We start from the raw sequence: 23887 nt of genomic DNA, 5'->3' as shown, positions 1-23887 counted from the left end.
ATATTTTTTCGTCTGAGTGATGCAGGACCTTAGAAACAATCAGAACTTGAACACAGAAATTGATAGAGTTATTAAACTTGGCAAGGAACACATAAGGATTCACTCTGGGTTTCTGGCAAACTTACATCTCAAATGTGGATGGGACTATTTACTTATTGGTCTTCTGTGTGGAGTGTCCCACTTGCACTGGTGGGGGACACTGGCTGTGGAGTAACTGAAGGGGGTATCTAAAGCATTGCTTTCGTAGAAAAGGGAGTTTAATATCATAGCAAAACTAATAGGGGTTAGTCAGGTTTGATTTGGTTTTATTTAGGGTTAGTAAAATAGCTTCTAAACAGGCTGGCTATGTGGAACCCGAAGGATGGGGTATTTATTAGAGGGTAGTGGCTTGGGCTAGCTTGTTTTCTTGGCTATAAGCTTCTAAACAGCAAAATTGCATGAAGAAAGACACTGTGCATGTTTGGATCTCACCACCGTGGGATTCTCAGGTGTTGTCTGGCAGTTTGGTGGTCTGTCATCTCTTTCTGGAGCAGGGGTGTCTGTGTCACGGGGACGGTCCACAAGCATGTCCTGCGAACAGAACTTACAGCCTCTCATTAGTTTTGTTTTGAGGGTCAGGTTCGGTTGGTAGCAGTGGTGTGCAGCAGTGGCTCTCATAGTCTCACCACGTGGGGGTTCCGACTGCCACAGAGGCAGCAGCCCCCTACATCCCCGGGGGCTTTCTCCCCACTTTCATGGCTAGGGCTACCCCGGGGTCCCGTATCGGGGCGTCTCCTGCTGACTCTGTGGCACGGGCGCCGCTTGCAGTGGGATGAGGCTGAGTTCGCCCGCGCGCTCCCCCCCCCCCCCCCGCGCGCTCCCCCCCCCCCCCGCCCCTCGTGTGTCCGGGGGTTGGGACCTGTATTCTTTGGCGAGATGCTCTTTTCTGCCGCAGCTCCAAGGGGTATTGTGACTGCTTTTCGGTGCGGCTTAGAACTCTATTCGGTTTTGTTTTAAACTGTGCTGGTTCCGTATCTTTTGTTTCGGAGTTCCGGCTGGCCCCCGCCGGCTCGGAGGAGCTGGTAAAGCTGTTGCCAGGCTCCGCGCCGGAAATGAAATGCCAGGGCACTTCCGGGGCTCCGCGCCGTTTTGTTCGGCTCCGAGCTCGCTCCTCCCCGCGGGGGTGGCGCCGCTCCCGCCCCCCCGGCTCGCCGCGCCCCCCGCGAGGGGTGGTTTCTCCCTTATATGGTGGCGGCTCCTGGCGCGGCCGCTGATTGGCTCTGTGCCCCGAGCCGCTCTCCGCCCCTTTCTCCCGCGCGCGCGCGCCCCTGAAATCGCGCGGTTTTTGAGTTTTCGCGCCGAGACCACCCGGGCCCCGCCCCCCTCTACGGCCCCCGGCGCCATTTTGAAGGCGGCGGCGTGGCCACGCGGCTGTGCTTTCTCGGGCCGCGGCCTCTGCATTTCGGGCTTCTGCCGCCAGCCCCCGCCAAAAGCGCTCCGCGCGCGGCTGCGCTTCTGGCAACGGATTTTCGATTGGCGGCGGCGGCGGGACGTATCGGCAAGCTGCGGTTTTTCGGGGCTTTTTTGCGGCGGGGGTTCCCCGGGTGTTTTCCGCGGCGGGGGTGTTCCGGGGGGCTTCTGCGGCGGGGCTTGGCGCCACTCCGCTCGGCACGCTGGTGGGGAAGCGGCGCGGAACCGCGGGCGGGTCCGAGTTCCGGCGGGAGCGGAGCCGCGCCGCTCGGAGCGCACCCCGGCGGGAGCGGGGCCGTGCCGCTCGAAACGCGCCGCTCCGGCGGCAGCGCTGCCTCTGCTGGGCTGGGCTGGGCTCAGCTCCGCGGCGGGGCTGGGCTGCGCTCTGATCCGGGGAAGGGGTTGTCGCGCTGAGCCCTCCCGGGTTTCCGGTCCCGGGTGGACCCTCCTCAGGGACGGTCTGCGCTTTCGCCCCCGTCCCGAGCTCGGCTCTAACTAATAAACACATATGTGCTGCACTCCGCGTCTCCTGCTTTTTTATTGCTTTGCGCGGGGTCTTTTTTACCTTGCCCCGTGCCGTAAAGCTCTTGCCACTGTCTGAGGATTTCACCTCCCCAAATAGCGTGGCTGTACACTGTTCCCATATTCCCGGATGCATAGCATCCACTGAGCATTCGGTTGCTCTAAGTTCAGGCAGCCTTGCTATAGCAAGATAAAAGTCCCTGAGCTTAAACTCGATACTCCATTGCTTCATACTCACGGCCCATGCGACGCTGTCCATGACGCTCGCGGGCCCCGGGGACGTCTCCCCTCCGCCTGGGTACGGTCCGACCGTCCCGGCCGCTGCTTCTGTCCAGGTGAATCCTGTCCACCGGGCAAATTTTCCTTTTTTTTTTTCTTCTTTTCTCCCGGGTTTCGGCACCAGATATGTTGCCTTTATGAGAGACAACGGCGACCTGGTTACAAGAAGACAGCACGGCATCCCGGCCTCACCCGGGCTACTCGGACTAACGACACACGCTGACACCAATGTGGTGGACGGTCGAAAGCGTTTATTATCTTATCTCATGGGTTTAAATAGTCTTGGGAGACTTTGCTTCGTCAGAGGGGGGCTGGGGGTCTCAGGGGATAGTGGGTAGTGGAATTTTACTTGGGCCGGTGTGGCTGCATTCCTCTGAGGCTTCTGGAGTCAATAGATAAGTGGGGAAGAGAGGCAGAGAGGGGGATGGGTCTATCTTTCCGTCACACCCCGAAATCTTCCGTTCGCCTGTCCCTTACCTACCACAAACCCTTCACCAAAGCTGGTCCCACTTCAGGCCCTTTATACATCCATTTCCTGATGTGCATCTCCCAGTGGGGTGTTCCCAATGCTCCAGGAACCCAACACAAACCTTACAGTCCCACACAAACACACCCCAAGGAGCTGCACTCTTCCCTCCAAACCTGGGTACCTGCCACAGCCACCTTTGTGCTGATCTGAGCCTGTTTCTCCCCAAAACAAGGTGCTCAGTTTATCCTCAAAAAAGATAAAGGCTAAGATAAAATAGAAAGGATTTGAACTTTGAAAAGATTGACAACAGCATCCTTGTCTTCTCCAAAAAAGCCATCATTTCACAACTGTAATCTCCACACTGAGACTTTATTCCCCTAAAGTGTCCAAGTACACAGGCAGGATCCAGGAAGGCACTGAAGTGAGTCAAGTTTAACCCCAACGAGCTCTCAGCTCCCTGTGAAAGCTCAGACAAGCAGTAGAGAAAGAATTAATGCTCCCATTTCTGGCATCTAACAGCCACCGGGCAAGTGAGAAGTTGGTTTTAGAGAATGAAGAAAAAGCACTAAGTAATAAAAGGTGAGAAAAATCCATCGCTCCAACAGGTTACTGAAGGAAAAGCACTTGAAGAAAAAGAGGTAGATGGAGGGAAAAAAAAAAACCACAATTGAGAGTGTCCATGACACCCAGAGCCAAAGCAAGCCCAGGGGATCAGGAAAGAGGTAAGCACGAGCTCCAAACAACAGCAGAAATGTAGGGAGAGCTCTGAACAAAAGAAAGAGGCAGCCTGAAGAAAGGAAGAAATGCCTCACCACAGAGTGTTTTGAGTTTTTTTATTAAGCGTCTCTTATATCACGTGGTAGAAATTCAGAAAAATAAAGGTCAGGAGAGGCATGGTTTATTTGGAACATTCCTGCATAGCAGACAAGATATATCCTTGTGCAAATTATTCCCTGCAGCACTCACATCTTTAATTGCTGCTTTTCCTCCTCCTGGGGAAGCAGGGTTGCTTTATTTACTCCAAGCAATATTTTCTCCCTCCTCCTTGGCAAAGAACAAGCTCCCATCTTGGCAAGTGCTCACTGGTTTACTAAATGCTCATCACACCCATGCTAAGGAGAGTGGAGCTGGTTAATTTATCACTTGCTACAGTGATTAACTTGCCCAGCTGCCGGGTTCAAGAGCCCCAGAGTGCCTCAGGTTAGAGAGGATCACAGAAGGAAAAGCTCCATTGAATTAAGCTGCTGCCACACTGGCCCTCTTTGCCTGTCAAACACATTCTGCTGCTCTGGCACTGCCCTGTGAAAATCCCCCTTAAAATACAAGTGAAAATCCCTCATCACCTGTGAGGAAGCACAGCTGGGTTCTGCTCAGGGCATTTCAAACTATGTGAGGTATTTGTGACCTCCCCTTGCAAAGGCAGCATCTCAGGAAAACCAAAAGTTTCTTTTCCTGCACTCACCATACTCAGGACACCTTCCCCAAGACCAGGTTGCTCCAAGCCCCATCCAACCTGGCCTCGAACACTTCCAAGGGTGACACAACCACAGATTCTCTGGAGCCTGTTTTGCTCCTCGCCCCAACTTAGCAGCCTCAGAGATCAATTTCTATCAAATATCTACATTTTTCTAGGAAAGAAAGATGGCAAACCTTGTTTGCATCTGACTTTGCAAAATCAACATGAGAACTTCAGACAGACTTTTCTTATTTTTCCCCATTTGGTGGAACATTTTCCTTCTGTTGTTGTTTGGAGCAGTATTTTAATATATCTGGCTGAGGCTGCTTAAAATAGTACATCTTAAAGAAGAGACTTGTGTGAGGGGTGGAAAACTGAGCTCTTGCACATCCAGTGCTTCTGTTGTTGGAAGATTTAAATCCCACCTCTCTGGTGGGAAGAAAAAGCTGCTACTAATCCATTTTCTCAAGTGTTATGCATCAAGCTGGCACTATTTTAAGACTTAAAAAAAAAAGCCAACTTAAAAAAAAACTCTGCTCCTGTCCATTTTCTCTGTTCCATAGTTATGACAGAAGAAAGGAGTGAAAGATTGTTTTGGGAAAAATGTTTTCATGAGTCTAAAAAAAATATTAAAACTGCTCTGCCACACTCTCAGCTGTTAGAGCTCCAAAAAGCACTGGCTGTCATTGCGCACAGTCACAATCGTGGTGGAATTTCTACCACACCATAGGACAGTCAATTTTGGATTTTCTCCTGGAAATAACTACAGCTCTTCTGGGTAAAATGGTGAACATGAGCCTCTTTTAATGGCCCTTGAAACTGGACATGTGAAATGAGGTACACAAAGCCAAAGCCAGGTGGACCTGTCATCTCTGAATGGCTCTTTACAGTCTTCCCAGGAACATGAATGACAGTCACTGTTTTGCCAGGGAAACAGCATCTGTTGGGAATGTGGTGCAGAAAATGTGCTTTCTGCTCCTCTCAGAGCCAAAATTCCTACCCATTCTTGTAAGTCCCTCTAAGATAAGGACCCTGTTCAGCTGAGTGACAGTGAAGCAATAAAGCAGCCCAGGAATGCATTTTCCTGCTCACAATACCCTCCATTCACATGGGTGACTTCGCACTGGCCACAGGAGTAGGGAAGGAACCCAAACACATCATTGTACATAAAATCAGATGTGTTGAGGGATGAACACATCTCACAGGGATATGGAAACCTCCCCTGAAAACCCAGTCAGGGAGAGCCTGAGCTCTTCTGTGGCTCTAGGCAGGAAGATGCTCAGGATCTCCCAGAGAGGCTCAGCAGGCAGTAGGATTGTGCCTGGATCTCGCTCTGGAAATGCCAGTGGCTCAACTGAGAGCTGTGGGAATGATTTATAATGCACTGAGAGGGGCCACAGACCTGCAAGGGTCTTTCATCAGGAGCAAAGAGCAGCCTGGAGGGTGGGGAATGCTGGAGCTGTACCACTGTGTGCTCATCCTTCACCTTAATGGGGAGCTGCCCCTAAAGTTGCTATGTATCACTTTTATGGTTCTCCTGTTGGGTATATTTTGGAGCAGCTGTTTTCTGTGGCTTTTTATGGTGGGAAGCAGCCATTTGCCTGCTCAGATATGCTCACAACTAATACTAACTCCTCATTCCCTTTGGTTTTATTTGGGTTTCTTTAATCCATTGGTTTGATTGGTTTGTGTGGGTTTGTTTTTTTGGGTTTTTGTCTGTTTATGTTTGAGTTTTTTGTTTGCTTTTTTATAAGTGAGAGGTGAACTTGGCATAGCCAAACTCAAGAAAATGTACACCAGGCTTGACTTTCCAGAAATTGCTTTTGGCTGGCTTTAACTTCATCCTCCAGGCTCAGGATAACCAGTACATTTGCAGATTTTCCTCTGCAACATCAGCTTGCCCAGACTTTGTTCCGTGTTTCACAAATGGAGAAGAAAATGGATATTGTGCCAAGCTTCATTTCAACCTGCATCAGCACGAGAGAAAAGAAGAAAAAAAAAAAAAGAAAATATTCACCAGTTAGAGCAGAACAGTGTCCCACCATCTTCCCCTCCACTGTTATTAATTTTGTACATTTAGAGGCAAACCTGGGCCTAAAGCTTCCATCGCTCAGTTCCTGATGCAGGACTGCAAGGGTCCCACAAGAAAGGCTGGGACAGAGTGTTCAGAGTGTTCAACAGGGCCTGTGGCAACAGCACAAGGGGCGATGGCTTTCAGCTGCAGGAGGCTGATTGAGGTTGGATCTCAGGAAGCTGCTCTTTCCCACTGAGGCTGCTGAGGCACTGGCCCAGGCTGTGGATGCCCCATCCTTGGGAACAGGGCTCTGAGCACCATGGTCTGGGGGAACGTTGCTAAGCATGGAACCAGAGGCTCTCTAGCTCAACTGTCACGTCACAATCCATGTCCCACCTGGAACTGCCAGCAGCCAGCAAGCAGCACAACACAACTGTTGGCCCTGGGGTCAGCACACCCTGCACGCTGCTCCTGCCCGCTCCTGCCACCCTTCTTGTTCCTGCCCCCGGATACCCCCATCATCAGGTTCCATAGCTGCTGAAGGCCTGGATTGTGTCATCCATCCCTGCAGGATGATCACCTTTGTCCTGAGAAAGGTACGGTGCCATTCCATGGAGGTGGATCCCCCCAGCTGCCCGGGTGGGCTGGAGTTCTGGGGGGATGGGGTGGGACAGGGACCCCACTCTGAGGTTTTGCTACCTCTGCAGGCTGTCGCAGACAGAGAGGAAGAGATGGAGGTGGACACACAGATTGATACAGAGGAGGAGATGGAAGTGGATGGAGAACACACTGAAGAGGAAGAGATGGAGGTGGATGTGGAAGAGGATATGGATGTGGAAATGGAAGAATACACCGAGGAAATGGACATTGATAAACAAGATGAAGAGGAGGCCATGGTCCTGGGATGAAGACCAATGCCAGCAGCAGGACAGGTACGTGGTCCCCACAGGATGCGTGGGCTCCCTGCTGCCAGGCTGGGGCTGGGCTGGGGTGTCCCTGCTCCGGCCACACAAGCCCCATCCCAGTGCCTGGGGCCCAGCCCCCAGACCCAGCCAGCCTCAGCTCTGGCAGCAGGGTCCCACTGTGCCAGCCTGGGGACACACGGAAGAGCCCTCTGTGCCTGACTGGAGTGACCATGGCACCTGCTTTTCTTCCAGGACTGATGGAGATCCCGCACAGAGATGGCACCCTTTTCTACATAGTTTTAGAGTTTGTTGTTCCCTTTAGGATATAGGTTTTAGGGCTTTGTTTTGTCTTCTGTAAATACGTTTTCAATATTGTTGTTAGATATGTTCTTAGGTATATACGTTCAATAAATTGTTGTTATTACAAATATTCTTACAAAAGTCAATGTGTTCTGTGTTTTCATTGCTGTTCTTCTCTAAATAAACAACCCTGATTTTTCACACCCCAGTTCTCTTTCCATTTGCTTCAGGCACAGGCAGCATTGGCAGAGTTGTGTTTTCCCCTTGCTCCAGGTTCCCAGGGCGGGAAGTTCATGGGGGAGCTGGCACAGCCACCCCAGGAGTGGGGGTACCTGCACAGAGGGGTCCCACTGACAGAGGTCACTGTCTCCTTGCAGTCTCTCTGGACACACTTGGTAGCTGCAGGGGCAAATCCCAGCGTGCCCGGTCCCGTGGGATCCCATGTTGGGACTCAATGTCCCAGCCAGGGTGAGCACTGCTTGTGGCCCTGGGCTCAGCATGGCAGGCCTGGTGCTCACACCACTGCAGACCTCAAGCTGGCCATGCACAGCTCCGTGTTTCTCCCAAAAATATCACTGCTGCAGCACCTGGGGTTCCCCAGTGCTGGCCTTGTTATCCCTACTGCATGGAGGATCGCATGGCATGGCAAAGGATGGATCCCATGTGGCATCCAACCTGCCCTGATCCAGGCTGGGCACCAGCAGGGGAAGGTGCAGTGCAATGTCTGCACAACCCAACCAGCCATCCTACCCCAGCCACTGCATGAGATGGAAAAGCAGGTGGGGAGTGACTCCAAACAGCGCTGTCTGATTTATCTTAGCCAAAACCAGCACTGGGGGTTGTTGGGAGAAAGGGAGAATTCACATGTTCAGTGACACCTTGGAAGGACCCTGATCAGATTCACAGAGTAAGGAGAAATTCTGCATCCCTGATTTGCAGTATTTTCTGCTAAAACACATACCTGTCAGCCCAGGTAAAAGCAGATGTTCAATAGAGAGCTGGGTGGGATTAGGTAACAAGCAGATAGGAATAGGGAAGCAGCAGTATGTGACTTCTGTGTAGTTCTGAATGATGGTGTTCAAGACTGAGCTGCATAGAAATAAGAAATGGAAAAGCAATGATGGGAAAATTAATAGACGTACACAACAATGGAGATGAGATTGGATTTGAGGCAGGACTTGGTTCCAATCATATCTTCCCGGGAAGAGGCCTGGCTTCAAATCACATTGTTTGCTTTCCTTTGAAGAACAATATCCAAAATATGACAGATGAATATTCCTGGGGTAGAGGCTGGTAATTCAACTGCAAACCTCAGGAGAGGAAGAATTGCAGGAACCACAAGAGGAAGACAAATTGTAGTCTCATCAAACAACAGAAAAGTCCAGTGCCTGTGTATAAATATACAGCGCTTGTGTTGAATTCTTCCAGGAAAATGCAAGTCTGAAGTGAATCCCAGGTGTTTGACTTCATGAAAATTAGCAAGCCCTGATTCGATTTCCTTCCCAGTCGGTGAATATGAAATCCCTGGGCAGATGCCTCAGTTCCAGGTGTAGGTAGGGTTACTGTATCCAGGAACCTCTCTCTCCTCTGCATCTCCCATTTTTCTGAAAACAAGTCCACACAGTGGCCCCAGCGGCAGCACGTGTCACCCTCTGAGCTGCACTCGCTGAGATTTAGATTGCAGCCCAACTGAAGAACAACAAAGGCTCCTTTGTGCCCATACCCAGAGACAGAGCCCAGAACTGATGTTGGAAGGGATTTAAAGGGCAAACACAGGTGGCTCTAATCCCCCTTCTCATTTCACCTCGGCAATGTAGCTCTTCTTTTGGCCAAGTTCAGCAGCCCACTCATAGAATCCTAGCATGGTTTGGCTTAAGAAGGAACTAATGACCATCTCATTCCATGCCCCCCGCCTTCCACTATGCCAGGTTGCTCCAAGCCCCGTCCAATTGGTCTGGAACACCTCCAGGCATGGAGCTGCCACAGCTTCTCTGGTCAGTCTGTTCCAGGCTCTTTCCAATCTCACAGAAAAGAATTTCTTCCCACTCTCCTTCTAAACCTGTCCTTTGTCAGGCTGAACCCATTCCCCCTTGTTCTCTCCCTCCAGACCCTTTTCCAAAGTCCCTCTCCAGGTCTCCTCAAGCACCTTCAGGCATTGGAAGGAGCTCAAAGGTCTCCCTGGAGTGGCTCCAGCAGCTCCACATCCTTCACCAATTCCAGAAACCAACCAGAGTTCAATAAATAAGAGACAAGAACTAGGTGGTTCAAGAATGGTTACCAACACACGGACATGACACAGGAACCCTCAAGCCCTGTGCTTCTCTGAGACCAGCTCTGCATTCCTCCCACGCTGAGGGAGGGCATCAGCAGGAGGGATCAGCACTGCCAGGGCAAAAGGTGGCCTCTTTTCATGGCCCTTGAAACTGGACATGTGAAATGAGGTACACAAAGCCAAAGGCCAGGTGGACCTGTCATCTCTGAATGGCTCTTCACATTCTTCCCAGGAACATGAATGACAGTCACTGTTTTGCCAGGGAAACAGCATCTGTTGGGAATGTGGTGCAGAAAATGTGCTTTCTGCTCCTCTCAGAGCCAAAATTCCTACCCATTCTTGTAAGTCCCTCTAAGATAAGGACCCTGTTCAGCTGAGTGACAGTGAAGCGATAAAGCAACCCAGGAATGCATTTTCCTGCTCACAATACCCTCCATTCACATGGGTGACTTCGCACTGGCACACAGGAGAAGGGAAGGAACCCAAACACATCATTGTACATAAAATCAGATGTGTTGAGGGATGAACACATCTCACAGGGATATGGAAACCTCCCCTGAAAACCCAGTCAGGGAGAGCCTGAGCTCTTTTGTGGCTCTAGGCAGGAAGATGCTCAGGATCTCCCAGAGAGGCTCAGCAGGCAGTAGGATTGTGCCTGGATCTCGCTCTGGAAATGCCAGTGGCTCAACTGAGAGCTGTGGGAATGATTTATAATGCACTGAGAGGGGCCACAGACCTGCAAGGGTCTTTCATCAGGAGCAAAGAGCAGCCTGGAGGGTGGGGAATGCTGGATCTGTACCACTGTGTGCTCATCCTTCACCTTAATGGGGAGCTGCCCCCAAAGTTGCTATGTATCACTTTTATGGTTCTCCTGCTGGGTATATTTTGGAGCAGCTGTTTTCTGTGGCTTTTTATGGTGGGAAGCAGCCATTTGCCTGCTGTGATGTCCTCACAACTAATACTAACTCCTCATTCACTTTGGTTTTATTTGGGTTTTTTAATGTATTTTTTTGGTTTGTGTGGGTTTGTTTTTTTGGGTTTTTGTCTGTTTATGTTTGAGTTTTTTGTTTGCTTTTTTATAAGTGAGAGGTGAACTTGGCATAGCCAAACTCGAGAAAATGTACACCAGGCTTGACTTTCCAGAAATTGCTTTTGGCTGGCTTTAACTTCATCCTCCAGGCCCAGGATAACCAGTACATCTGCAGATTTTCCTCTGCAACATCAGCTTGCCCAGACTTTGTTCCGTGTTTCACAAATGGAGAAGAAAATGGATATTGTGCCAAGCTTCATTTCAATCTGCATCAGAATGATAGAAAAGAAGAAAAAAAAAAAAAGAAAATATTCACCAGTTAGAGCAGAACCAGTGTCCCACCATCTTCCCCTCCACTGTTATTAATTTTGTACATTTAGAGGCAAACCTGGGCCTAAAGCTTCCATCGCTCAGTTCCTGATGCAGGACTGCAAGGGTCCCACAAGAAAGGCTGGGACAGAGTGTTCAGAGTGTTCAACAGGGCCTGTGGCAACAGCACAAGGGGCGATGGCTTTCAGCTGCAGGAGGCTGATTGAGGTTGGATCTCAGGAAGCTGCTCTTTCCCACTGAGGCTGCTGAGGCACTGGCCCAGGCTGTGGATGCCCCATCCTTGGGAACAGGGCTCTGAGCACCATGGTCTGGGGGAACGTTGCTAAGCGTGGAACCAAAGGCTCTCTAGCTCAGCTGTCACGTCACAATCCATGTCCCACCTGGAACTGCCAGCAGCCAGCAAGCAGCACAACACAACTGTTGGCCCTGGGGTCAGCACACCCTGCACGCTGCTCCTGCCCGCTCCTGCCACCCTTCTTGTTCCTGCCCCCGGATACCCCCATCATCAGTTTCGATAGCTGCTGAAGGCCTGGATTGTGTCATCCATCCCTGCAGGATGATCACCTTTGTCCTGAGAAAGGTACGGTGCCACTCCATGGAGGTGGATCCCCCCAGCTGCCCGGGTGGGCTGGAGTTCTGGGGGGATGGGGTGGGAAGGGGACTCCACTCTGAGGTTTTGCTACCTCTGCAGGCTGTCGCAGACAGAGAGGAAGAGGTGGAGGTGGACACACAGATTGATATGGAGGAGGAGATGGAAGTGGATGGAGAACACACTGAAGAGGAAGAGATGGAGGTGGATGTTGAAGAGGAGATGGATGTGGAAATGGAAGAGTACACTGAGGACATGGACATTGATGGAAAAGATGAAGAGGAGGCCATGGTCCTGGGATGAAGACCGATTCCAGCAGCGACAGGTACATGGTCCCCACAGGACGAGTGGGTTCCCTGCAGCCAGGCTGGGGCTGGGCTGGGTGGTCCCTGCTCCGGCCACACAAGCCCCATCCCAGTGCCTGGGGCCCAGCCCCCAGACCCAGCCAGCCTCAGCTCTGGCAGCAGGGTCCCACTGTGCCAGCCTGGGGACACACGGAAGAGCCCTCTGTGCCTGACTGGAGTGACCATGGCACCTGCTTTTCTTCCAGGACTGATGGAGATCCCGGGCCGAGATGGCACCATTTTGTACATAGTTTTAGAGTTTGTTGTTGCCTTTAGGATATAGGTTTTAGGGCTTTGTTTTGTCTTCTGTAAATATGTTTCTAATATTGTTGTTAGATATGTTCTTAGGTATATACGTTCAATAAATTGTTGTTATTACAAATATTCTTACAAAAGTCAATGTGTTCTGTGTTTTCATTGCTGTTCTTCTGTAAATAAACAACCCTGATTTTTCACACCCCAGTTCTCTTTCCATTTGCTTCAGGCACAGGCAGTATTGGCAAAGTTGTGTTTTCCGCTTGCTCCAGGTTCCCAGGGCGGGAGGTTCATGGGGGAGCTGGCACAGCCACCCCAGGAGTGGGGGTACCTGCACAGAGGGGTCCCACTGACAGAGGTCACTGTCTCCTTGCAGTCTCTCTGGACACACTGGGGAGCTGCAGGGGCAAATCCCAGCGTGCCCTGTCCCATGGGATACCATCTTGGAGCAGGGCTGAGCCTGCGTGGTCCTGCACAGCCTCATCCATGGCTCTTGCCTGGGTACCTAGTGATAGTAGAAGGGTTTTAAAATTATAGGGATTTAGGGTTAACAGGAAAAATAAGCTTAGTAGGCCCTGGAAAAATAAGTACCCTAAGCACATGAAGAACTTGTACTTGCTAGAACTGCACCTGTGTAGCTAGTAGACGATAAATTGTATAATTCTTAGATATGATGATTGTTTAGTAATTAAATATAATTACTGTTTAATCATAAGAAGAAACATGAGAAACTGTGGTCAGGGCCCTAAGAAAGATCACGAGAAACTCATGTCAATGTATATAATAGAACAATATATGTTTAATAATTAATGTGTAAATTATACAACGATAGAATATAAAATGCGTTCAGCTCGAAAGCCATGTCAGAGTCAGATTTGGGTCTGTACCCCTGACTCCCAGAGCTCTTAGTAAAAGCACCTGCATATAATCAAATCCTGTGATTATGTGTGTTCCGGAACGCTAACACCAGGGCCAGCGAGGTGCACTGGGCTGTGGGCAGCCCCTGTTCCTGGGCACCCTGAGGGGCTGGACCAGCCTGGAGGCAGCCTCAGCACAGGGGCCTTGGTCCTACATGGACCGAGATTTCCTTTGGAAGCCCCCTCTGTCACCAGACTCTGGGACATGCACAACACAAATTGATCCTCCTAGTTAAAGGTGTGACGTTCATTGGCACAAGTTTGTCCCTTGGACTTTCTTGCACAGCAAATGTCAGCGCTTGTCATCCCTGTTCTGCACTCCCTGCTCGGGCACCAAAACATCTGAACCTGACAGAACATCTCTAATTAGCCCCAACCTGCAGAGAGCTGTCACAGCTTTTCATCAAAAGCAGCAAAGAAATGATTCCCACGGGGTCCCACACAGCTCTGTGGGGACTTTGTGTGGCTGCACTTCCAGCACCAGCCCAGGTGCACAGGAATTTCAGGAGGAGATACAGAAGGAATCGGCCATTCACAGAGAAAAACATCACTTTGCATGGCCCAGATCCCCACATCACAGCAGACTCTGGTAACCCAGACTCTGCACTTTTACTTTCACCTCTGTGCCTTACTTTGCCTCTCACTAAACTCCTCCCAGTTTCCCTCATGCTCAGGTTCCCAAGATCATTACAAGCAGCATTGGGAGCCGGGATAGAGGATGGGAACTGTCCCAAGGCTCAACAAAATTTCTCTTCTCAGGCCTGACAATTCCAGCCAAGGAGAGAGGAAAAGCCTGCATGAAAGAGGTGTGAAATCAAAGCAGTAATCAAATTTAGGTACAATGAGGGAAGCTGAGAGGTTTTCAATGTTCAGAACAAGATTAGCAGCTCCAGACACAGGAGGGATTCATCATTTTCCCCACTGTAACAACTCTGTGATGCAAATTGCATCTCAAATCCTTCTCCCCAGCTCCTGGGACCTTTTCAGCCACAAACGTGGTGCTGAATTTTTAAAGCATAGTGGAAGCTGGTCAGAGGTAGTTTACAAATAAAAATCTCAGAGGACAGTTTGTCAGCACCAACAGGAGCAGGGAGAGGCAGAGCCTGGCCCCCGGGGTGCAGCACAGCTACATGACACATGCCTGAAACTCTAAGAAATTAAAGAACTTGCCACTGGTTTCTCTCACACAGGAGGTACAGAAGGTAACTTGAAAAAAAAATTAAATGCCTGCAGCCTCCTGCCAACGGAGGAATAACACAGAACCAAAAGAAAAAAAAAATTAAGAAGAGAGAAATAAATTGGACTTGCTCATGGAGGAAAGCCTGGCAGCAAGTTTTATCCCCTTTCAAAGCATCTTTCTACCCGCATCTACCTGGTTAGGATACAGCTCACTGCTTCAGTTTTTACCTGCTATGCAAAAATAATAGGACCATCCCCCTAGGTTTGTGCTTGAGGAGTCAAAGGGAATTCCCATGCCTTGTGCCCATCTGTCCCTCTCTCTGTGTGTGTGTGTGTGTGCACAGAGTCTTCTCCCAGGTAACAACCAACAGGACAAGAGGAAACAGCCTCAAGTTGCACCAGTGGAGGCTCAGATTGGATATTAGGAAAATTTCCTCACCAAAGAGCAGTCTAGCAGTGGCACAGGCTGCCCAGGGCACTGGAGTAACTATCTCTAGAGGCATTTAAAGGAGGTGTGGATGTGGCACCTGGGGACATGGTTCAGTGGTGAACTTGGCACTGCTGCGGGAATGGTTGGACTCCATGAGCTTTGAGAGCTTTTCCAAGCTAAACAATTCTTGCAAAGCTCCTTGACTCAGTGTCCCAGCCATGGTGAGCACTGCTTGTGGCCCTGGGCTCAGCATGGCGAGCCTGGTGCTCACACCACTGCAGACTTCAAGCTGGCCATGCACAGCTCCGTGTTTCTCCCAAAAATATCACTGCTGCAGCACCTGGGGTTCCCCAGTGCTGGCCTTGTTATCCCTACTGCATGGAGGATCACATGGCATGGCAAAGGATGGATCCCATGTGGCATCCAACCTGCCCTGATCCAGGCTGGACACCAGCAGGGGAAGGTGCAGTGCATTGTCTGCACTGCAGTGTTTTACTTATTAAAAGGCCCCCTGAAAGGGATCCCAGCACATTCTCTCGCTAGGGGAGGAAATAACACAGCAAGGTAGGACTGATGTGGAAAATTAATCTCATCACATCCCAGGGGCTCACCAGCCCTTTGCACACCACTCCTGGATGGAAAGCTGCTGCAGGGACCTGAGGTCCGTGCTGGGGAGCAGCAAATCTGAGTGTTGAGCAGGCAGGGTGCCAGCAGCTGCTCCTGCTCCTCCTCTGAGTCACTGCCCCCTTACCTTGGCTAGCAGAGCCAGGAGCACCTGAGAGCAGCTCCAGCACCTGAGAACGTCTTATTTCCTGTTACTCCAGCAGCACTCTCTGATTACACATTCTCCCCCTGCTGCTAATTAATTAAATAAAATCTGGAGCACGTTAGCAGATGCAGAAGGGACTCACCCGTTGGCACACGCTGCCTCTGACCCCCTCCACAGCAGCCCTGAGGAACAGAGCTCTTTTTCCTCAGCATTTCAGGGCTGGTGTTCCCCCTCTCCCAATTTTTGCCCTGTTTCTGGCAGAAGGCACCAAAAAGAAGTTACTTGCATAAGGAGGGAATGTGTTTTGGGCTGATTTTGGACAAAAAGCTTGGTCGGGCCTCATCCCTCTCCCTGAGGCCTTGGGCTGCCACACTCTGGGTGGGAGTTTCTGCAGCAGCACCCAATCCTATGCAAAAAGCATTAAATGCTCTGATTTCATCTCACAGCACTAATTACTTCTCACAGGGCCTTTGATGCTGCTGAATAACTCATTAAATTCCCTCTGACCTGCCACAGCTTTGGCTGAGGGCACAGGGCCCTTGCAGGCCCGGGTGCCTCATGAAAGCCACCTCAGTGCCACCACACAGGCAGCGTGTGGCAGGGCAGGCTCATCCAGGACACCATCCACAGGGTGCAAAGAGAATGGAAAGCTCTGTCAAACGTGCTGTAAAATCAGTCAGAGAAATTGTCCTTGACCAGCTGTCTCTCCAGGCCCTGCTTCCAGGGCTGGCACCAGCAAATGGGCCCTTGTGTGAATAGATCTGTCAAAGCCCACAGGAGCAATTCCCATCCCAGCCCTGCCTACTCAAAGTGGCATCATTTTGGTACCTGACTACTTCCAAGGTGAAAGCATATTCTCTCTAATTTGCTAAATTGACAAATTTACTCCTCTCAGGAGACAGTCTCATTTCCATCTTCTACCTCTTTAGCTTTGTACACTCAGTCTATAGCATGAAAAGATTTTACCTTAATTTCTTCTCCAGGAAAGAAGTCATTGATCTTTTATTTGTGGCACTTTTATTTGGCATGTTGTCTACAAAAATCCACTGCTCATCACATCGAAGGTTCATCCAGTAGTGCCAATTACTCCAGCACTGGAAATCTATAGTGGGATGGGTGGAAGGAACAGGGTCAAAATGAATGGGTCTTCTCAGAGGAAGAAGCAGAATCTGGGAAGACAGCACAGCTTTAAATTAGGATATCTGCTGTGCACGGCAAGAAAAAACACAAGCCATTCCTCATCCTGTCTCTGGATGTGATTCAACCCACCGTCCCCAGCTCTGGAAGTGTGGTGCAGAGTCTGGTCCTCACTCCCCTGGCAAATGACAGAGATGAGCAGATCTCAGCCTAGAATCCCTGTGGATTGACAGCAAGAACTCCTACAAGATGTAACTCATGTGTTTATAACAAGCACAGCATCCACTGGCAGAGAATGTTTTGCTCTTCATCCTTCCCACTCTCCAGGAATTTCTCTAGGAAATTCCACTCTCTAGTGTGGATAAAGCAGTAGAGATGGAAGGTTCTGTGTGCCCCAAAAGTCATCAGCCTCTTCATCCCACAGCTCTCCCACTCACAGCCATCAGTTCTGTGCAGAGCAGGCACAAACTGGTCACTACTGGCACTGCCTGTGGTCTGAGCTGGGAACTGTGCATCACCATCAAGCTTCAAGTGCTTTCTAGTGGGAAGTGTTTTACACAGTTCCCTACAGATTCTGGTTCTGGGTCAATCCCACAGCAGCTCTGGGGAGGGTTTAGGTCAACAGGGTCTCCCCAGGCTGCAGCTGGAGCTTGGGGCTTCCTTCCAAACCACAGCACAGTAAAAAATATGTACTAAGGTCACAATGAAAAATCCTCTGCTGAGCCTTCATAGTATCTGTCAACTCCTAATTCTGATTGTAAATTACTATTTAGGAAGATCAGACTGATCAAAATCAGGACATTTTTGTGGATTTTTGTAAAAATGCTTTTTGAAGCTTTCAGATGGAGGGAATTTCACCAATGTCATTATTCCTCTTACAAGATTTTCAGCAACCGGTTACTTTGACTTTCCACTCTTATCTCCTGCCAACTTTTACCTGCCCAGAGCCACTTGTTTTGCTGACAGCTGCCATGCCCATGCGCCATTTGCTGAGCATCACCTGCATGAGGCCTCAGGAGCTCACTGAGGAAAACTCACTCCTTCATATTCTTTGCAGAGCCAGGGAATATCTTGCTTGCTCAGTCGAGCAGTGGAGGAGTTTTCTGTTTAAACCTACTCTGTGTGGCATAACCAATGTATTTTTGACTCAGAGAAATCTGTTTATTTTCTGCTCTTAAATAAGGAGTGAGCAGCTCCATGAGTAACACCATGGCAGAGGAAACACAAACAGGCTGTTCCTCAAACAGCATCTCTGAAGGGATTGTGCTCTGCTTTTCAGATGAGATTAAGAGCTCAATTACAGTAGAGAAAGAAGCTTTCATTAAATCACACACAGAACATAATAAGGACAAATTACAAAGCTTCAGAAGCAAATCTGTGTCAGACTGCTGGCTAAGGAGGCCTTCAGTGGTTTCTCCTGCCCTTCTGAAGAAATGAGTCCTGCACACCTCATCTCACCATGCTTTTGAGAAAAGCTCACAACCAGAATCCTATGAGGCATCCAATTCTTTGAAAGGTATAAGCAACTACCCCCTCATGATTGTAATGAGTGGGGTGAAGCCTCAGGTTAGTGCTGATGTGCACAGGTTAGAAGTGCAATAGTTTGTTCTGCTAACCCAGGAAAAGCCCAGAAGCTCAGTGTTGTCTCAGTCCCATACTGGTAAGAGGAGATGCCATGGAGTTTAAAGAATTTTAAGGTCCAGCAGCTAAGGGATCAATCAACTACCCAAAACCAGACCCTGGACATAACTGTTTAATTCCAGCATTCCTGCCATACTCTCCTGTCTCCATGCAAAAGCCTCCACCAAGAAACCTGCGGATAAGGAGGTAAGGAAAGAACAAGATTCAAGCCCCTCACACGGAGGAGAGAGTTCAGAGACCTTCCAGCCAGAGGGATCCCTCCCTGAGCAGCCAGGCTGCCCAAACTTTCAAAATCAAAGCTCCTGTGTGCAAATCCCAGGCACACGAACCACAGGCAGAAATACCCATTGGCCTCTGGATTTGCAGGTGACTGTACAAGTGTGAACCTGGAGCTGAGGGATTGGATGTTTTTCCCTCCCAGGAAACCCAAGGCACTGCATGGCAGAGCTCAAGATGGACAGCAATGGGTTACACGGCTGCCCAGAATCCTGCACCTGGGAAAGGGGAAGTCCAGGTTCAGTCACAGAGTTGTCACCACTTGATTTTTCTTCCCTTGTTATTCTGCTCTCCTGGAATATATTATGATTAATGAAAGGCAGTTGGCTAATTTGATTGTAAGCAGGTGCTGGTTAACAAAAACAAGCCACTGTTCCCCTTTGAAATGCCAGACAGGAGATTCATTAAAATTCCCTTCGAAAAGACATCCCCAAACTCCCTGATCTGTGATGAAAACAGTCAAGGAAAAGTTAAGGAAAAAAGAACAAACAATGTTTTTCAGGAGGTTTCACAACTCAGGCAACTGCAACCCCCATCAAGTATTAGGATTGAGGATTGGCATTCCCACACCAGGAAACCTTTCAAAGACTCATAAACTTTCACTGAAAAGCAGTTCCAGGATGCACAGAGTTGAACAACAATCCCATGAAGACAGAATATTTCCATCAAGGCCAGGATGAGATGAGCAGGAGAGGATGACTGGGGCTCTTCAAAAGCCAGACCTCAGAGCTGAGACGGGATTTAATCCTGATATCCCTCTAGTTATCCAGAAAAGGATCAAGACATGTAAGGCAGCTCAGAAAGCCAGAGTGCTCAAAACAGCAGCATGTACAGAGAAGGAAGAAGAGGAAATACAGCTGGATACTTCCTAATGCTCTTCTTTGGACTAACCTGGTGTCTGGTGCAGCGAGTCACAGAAAACTTGCTCAAGACATGGGTGGCAGAACTGAAAATGCTCACTGATAAGCAACAGAAAAAATTAAGAGCATATAGAAGTGACAGTATTCACAAGGACCTGGAGAAGAAAGAACCCCAAAAGGCCAGACAGGATGTAATATCATGCATAATGAGAGTAAAATACATGTTGCTATTCATCATGTATCCAAAGAATTACAGAATAGTTTGGCTTGAAAGGGACCTTTAAAGGTCCTCTGGAAGGACAGAGGATTGATAGCAAGAGAAAAACAGTATCTTAACTGCCAGGGGAAACTGTATTGAAAGCAGCCAAAGATTAGAGCCAAAACAACAACATCTTATCTTTGAACTAAAGACTTATCAGTAACTAATGCTGTCTGCCACTGGGGGACACACTAAACCAGAATCCCTCCATGCCAGTTTTCCCATGCTGTGCTATCAGAGCTCTCCCTGCTCCCCAGCCCCTGCAAGAACTGGACTTTGTGATGTGACCCCAGCATGGCAGCAGCCCACATGAAACTCCACCTCCGAGAAGAGCAGCACCACTTCTCCAAAATAAGGCAGTTTTTACCAGAACATCAAGCAACACTAAACTTCTCTGGGTAGCACTGGGTGCAGGATAATTAGGGACAGAAAAGGGATGTGTCTGTGGAGCAGAGGGATGGTTTAAATTCTCATTAGGTTGTTAACAGCTGGTTTCATTAGTCTGCCTACAGACAATCATAATTACTTAGTGGCTACTGCAGGGTGAAATGCCATTTCAGTTTATTAGCATTCTCAGAGCTGCAAACCTGTCAGTGAAATTATTTTTAAAGTAGTTTGTAAAGCTTATCTGTTCTCAAAGAACTGTCAGACTGATAGACCGGGGTGTGACATTTATGCCCCAATAAAAGGAAGTTTGAATGCAGTTTAATAGTGCTTGAAATGTTCTGCTCTGAGAAACTCTCCCCAAAGTCCAGGTGGACCTTTCTCCATTGGAACTCATAGAAATTAGCAGAAGCTGTAACTTTGGTATTACTTTTACAGGAGCATTTATAGCCCAGGGGTCAAGACCAAAGCCATAAAATGCTGCTCAAGCCCTGAGCTTTCTCAAACCAGAGGTACACTTGAATCTAAAGGTCTGTCTGGAGCCCAGGACTATTACATTTGCTCAGCAGAATTCTGTTACAAAGCTTAGCCTGCAATGAAGGTAGATTTTTATCTTAGCTTAGTTAAATATTCCCCCTAAACCAGGATAAATTATAATTTTCCCACTATCATTCATTATTTGTCCACTCCTAATTACTCTTTCTTCTTGCCCTAAGCACCATCCTTATTCATACAATAGGTTTGATGGTTCCCATTAAATTTATTATTTTACAGACATATGTTGGATTAAAGTTTACCCGAATGAGAACTTTATCCAGCTCCTGCCAGAACTAATGGTGAAGATATTTCAGTTTATTCAAAGGAGTTGTTATCTCAGAAAGAGGATCATGCTTAAATTAGAAGAAAAGTTCTGCCAGAAAGAGTGTTCCTTTGCTTCCCCCAAATATCCACTAAAAGCCCTCAGTCAGGTAAGAGCTTTTTAAATAATTTCCAATATTCACTACAGGGCCAATCAGTAAGAGAGTTCTGACCCTGCAGTGCAGTTAATGACCATCTCTGACATATTTCTTACATGTAGTTTTTTCCCACATTTCCTTCAACAGTAACTGACCAGGTGCCTTGCCCTTTTTATCTCCTCTTTAACCCATTTACTCTCATCCTCCATGGCACAGCAGACAATGTTTCCAGCCTGCACCAGCCACTATTTCACAATTCACCCATAAAATCCCAATCTTGTACACTTCCACCTCTTCATCTTCCCATCCACGGAGGGGAGCCAAGGTCAGCCAGATGCAAACGAGGTGTTTGAAGCTGAGCTGTGATGAGGCAGTGATTGCTTGATGAGCACAGGAGGAGGAAAGGTCTTGGCTGTGCCTTGGTTCTTAAATCATCCTCACTTGTGCAGGAAAATTAAGGGCAGAGCAGTGATGCTCCTCTGATCACTTTCCCCATAGCATTTTTCCTGTCACAAAGTCAAAGGCAGGCAACTCACACATATTCTTTTACTCTGAGTCCTGCTGGGATAGGGAAAAAATAGGATAATAGGAAAAAATATCATTATTAGGGATTTTCATTGTGTGAGCTCAGGATTCCCCACGCTTTTGCAAAGGGGGAATGTTCATCAGGCAAAGGCTATGAGAAGGAGCTTCAAATGTCCAAAATCCCAGTAAAAATACTTTTTCCTATGGAACCCTTCACCAAAGCTGGTCCCACTTCAGGCCCTTTATACATCCATTTCCTGATGTGCATCTCCCAGTGGGGTGTTCCTAATGCTCCAGGAACCCAACACAAACCTTACAGCCCCACACAAACACACCCCAAGGAGCTGCACCCTTCCCTCCAAAACTGGGTACCTGTCACAGCCACCTCTGTGCTGATCTGAGCCTGTTTGTCCCCAAAACAAGGTGCTCAGTTTATCCTCAAAAAAGATAAAGGCCAAGATAAAATAGAAAGGATTTCAACCTTGAAAAGATTGACAACAGCATCCTTGTCTTCTCCAAAAAAGCCATCATTTCACAACTGTAATCTCCACACTGAGACTTTATTCCCTTAAAGTGTCCAAGTACACAGGCAGGATCCAGGAAGGCACTGAAGTGAGTCAAGTTTAACCCCAACGAGCTCTCAGCTCCCTGTGAAAGCTCAGACAAGCAGTAGAGAAAGAATTAATGCTCCCATTTCTGGCATCTAACAGCCACAGGGCAAGTGAAAAGTTCATTTTAGAGAATGAAGAAAAAGCACTAAGTAATAAAAGGTGAGAAAAATCCATCGCTCCACAGGTTAATGAAGGAAAAGCACTTGAAGAAAAAGAGGTAGATGGAGGAAAAAAAAAAAAAAAACCACAATTGAGAGTGTCCATGACACCCAGAGCCAAAGCAAGCCCAGGGGATCAGGAAAGAGGTAAGCATGTGCTCCAAACAACAGCAGAAATGTAGAGAGAGCTCTGGAGGGAACAAAAGAAAGAGGCAGCCTGAAGAAAGGAAGAAATGCCTCACCACAGAGTGTTTTGGGTTTTTTTATTAAGCGTCTCTTATATCACGTGGTAGAAATTCAGAAAAATAAAGGTCAGGAGAGGCATGGTTTATTTGGAACATTCCTGGAACGTAGCAGACAAGATATATCCTTGTGCAAATTATTCCCTGCAGCACTCACATCTTTAATTGCTGCTTTTCCTCCTCCTGGGGAAGCAGGGTTGCTTTATTTACTCCAAGCAATATTTTCTCCCTCCTCCTTGGCAAAGAACAAGCTCCCATCTTGGCAAGTGCTCACTGGTTTACTAAAAAATGCTCATCACACCCATGCTAAGGAGAGTGGAGCTGGTTAATTTATCACTTGCTACAGTGATTAACTTGCCCAGCTGCCAGGTTCAAGAGCCCCAGAGTGCCTCAGGTTAGAGAGGATCACAGAAGGAAAAGCTCCATTGAATTAAGCTGCTGCCACACTGGCCCTCTTTGCCTGTCAAACACATTCAGCTGCTCTGGCACTGCCCTGTGAAAATCCCCCTTAAAATACAAGTGAAAATCCCTCATCACCTGTGAGGAAGCACAGTTGGGTTCTGCTCAGGGCATTTCAAACTACGTGAGGTATTTGTGACCTCCCCTTGCAAAGGCAGCATCTCAGGAAAACCAAAAGTTTCTTTTCCTGCACTCACCATACTCAGGACACCTTCCCCTAGACCAGGTTGCTCCAAGCCCCATCCAACCTGGCCTCGAACACTTCCAAGGGTGACACAACCACAGATTCTCTGGAGCCTGTTTTGCTCCTCGCCCCAACTTAGCAGCCTCAGAGATCAATTTCTATCAAATATCTACATTTTTCTAGGAAAGAAAGATGGCAAGCCTTGTTTGCATCTGACTTTGCAAAATCAACATGAGAACTTCAGACAGACTTTTCTTATTTTTCCCCATTTGGTGGAACATTTTCATTCTGTTGTTGTTTGGAGCAGTATTTTAATATATCTGGCTGAGGCTGCTTAAAATAGTACATCTTAAAGAAGAGACTTGTGTGAGGGGTGGAAAACTGAGCTCTTGCACATCCAGTGCTTCTGTTGTTGGAAGATTTAAATCCCACCTCTCACCTGGTGCTGTTGCCACTCTCCAACAGCGTCTCTCCCTCTCCAGCACACAGCCCACTTCTTACAGACACAGATCAAGCAGAAATCTACTACGGGTGTTGGTTTTTCTTAATCCATCTGGTTACACGGTTAAAACACATACATGCATTGATTGTCATTGAGAGAAAGCTTTCCCGTGGAGAAAATAGTCATTTTGGTGGCACACTTCGATACACCTTCGGAAAAAGCAGAATCAGCACCAACTCCTAAG

The 23887-nt window shown here is 48.4% G+C and overlaps 1 pseudogene; it reads right to left on the bottom strand.

Annotated features, from left to right (window-relative positions):
• The window catches only part of LOC140680548 (nuclear pore membrane glycoprotein 210-like), a 60954-nt pseudogene extending 58861 nt beyond the window's left edge, over window positions 1-2093 (bottom strand).
• Window positions 2094-23887: the final 21794 nt, after the last annotated feature.

This window comes from Taeniopygia guttata, chromosome 25 (assembly GCF_048771995.1).
Source record: "Taeniopygia guttata chromosome 25, bTaeGut7.mat, whole genome shotgun sequence".
In the NCBI taxonomy this organism is placed as follows: Eukaryota; Metazoa; Chordata; class Aves; order Passeriformes; family Estrildidae; genus Taeniopygia; species Taeniopygia guttata.
Note: the sequence above shows the minus strand (reverse complement) of the source record. Positions and strands in the feature narration are given on the sequence as shown.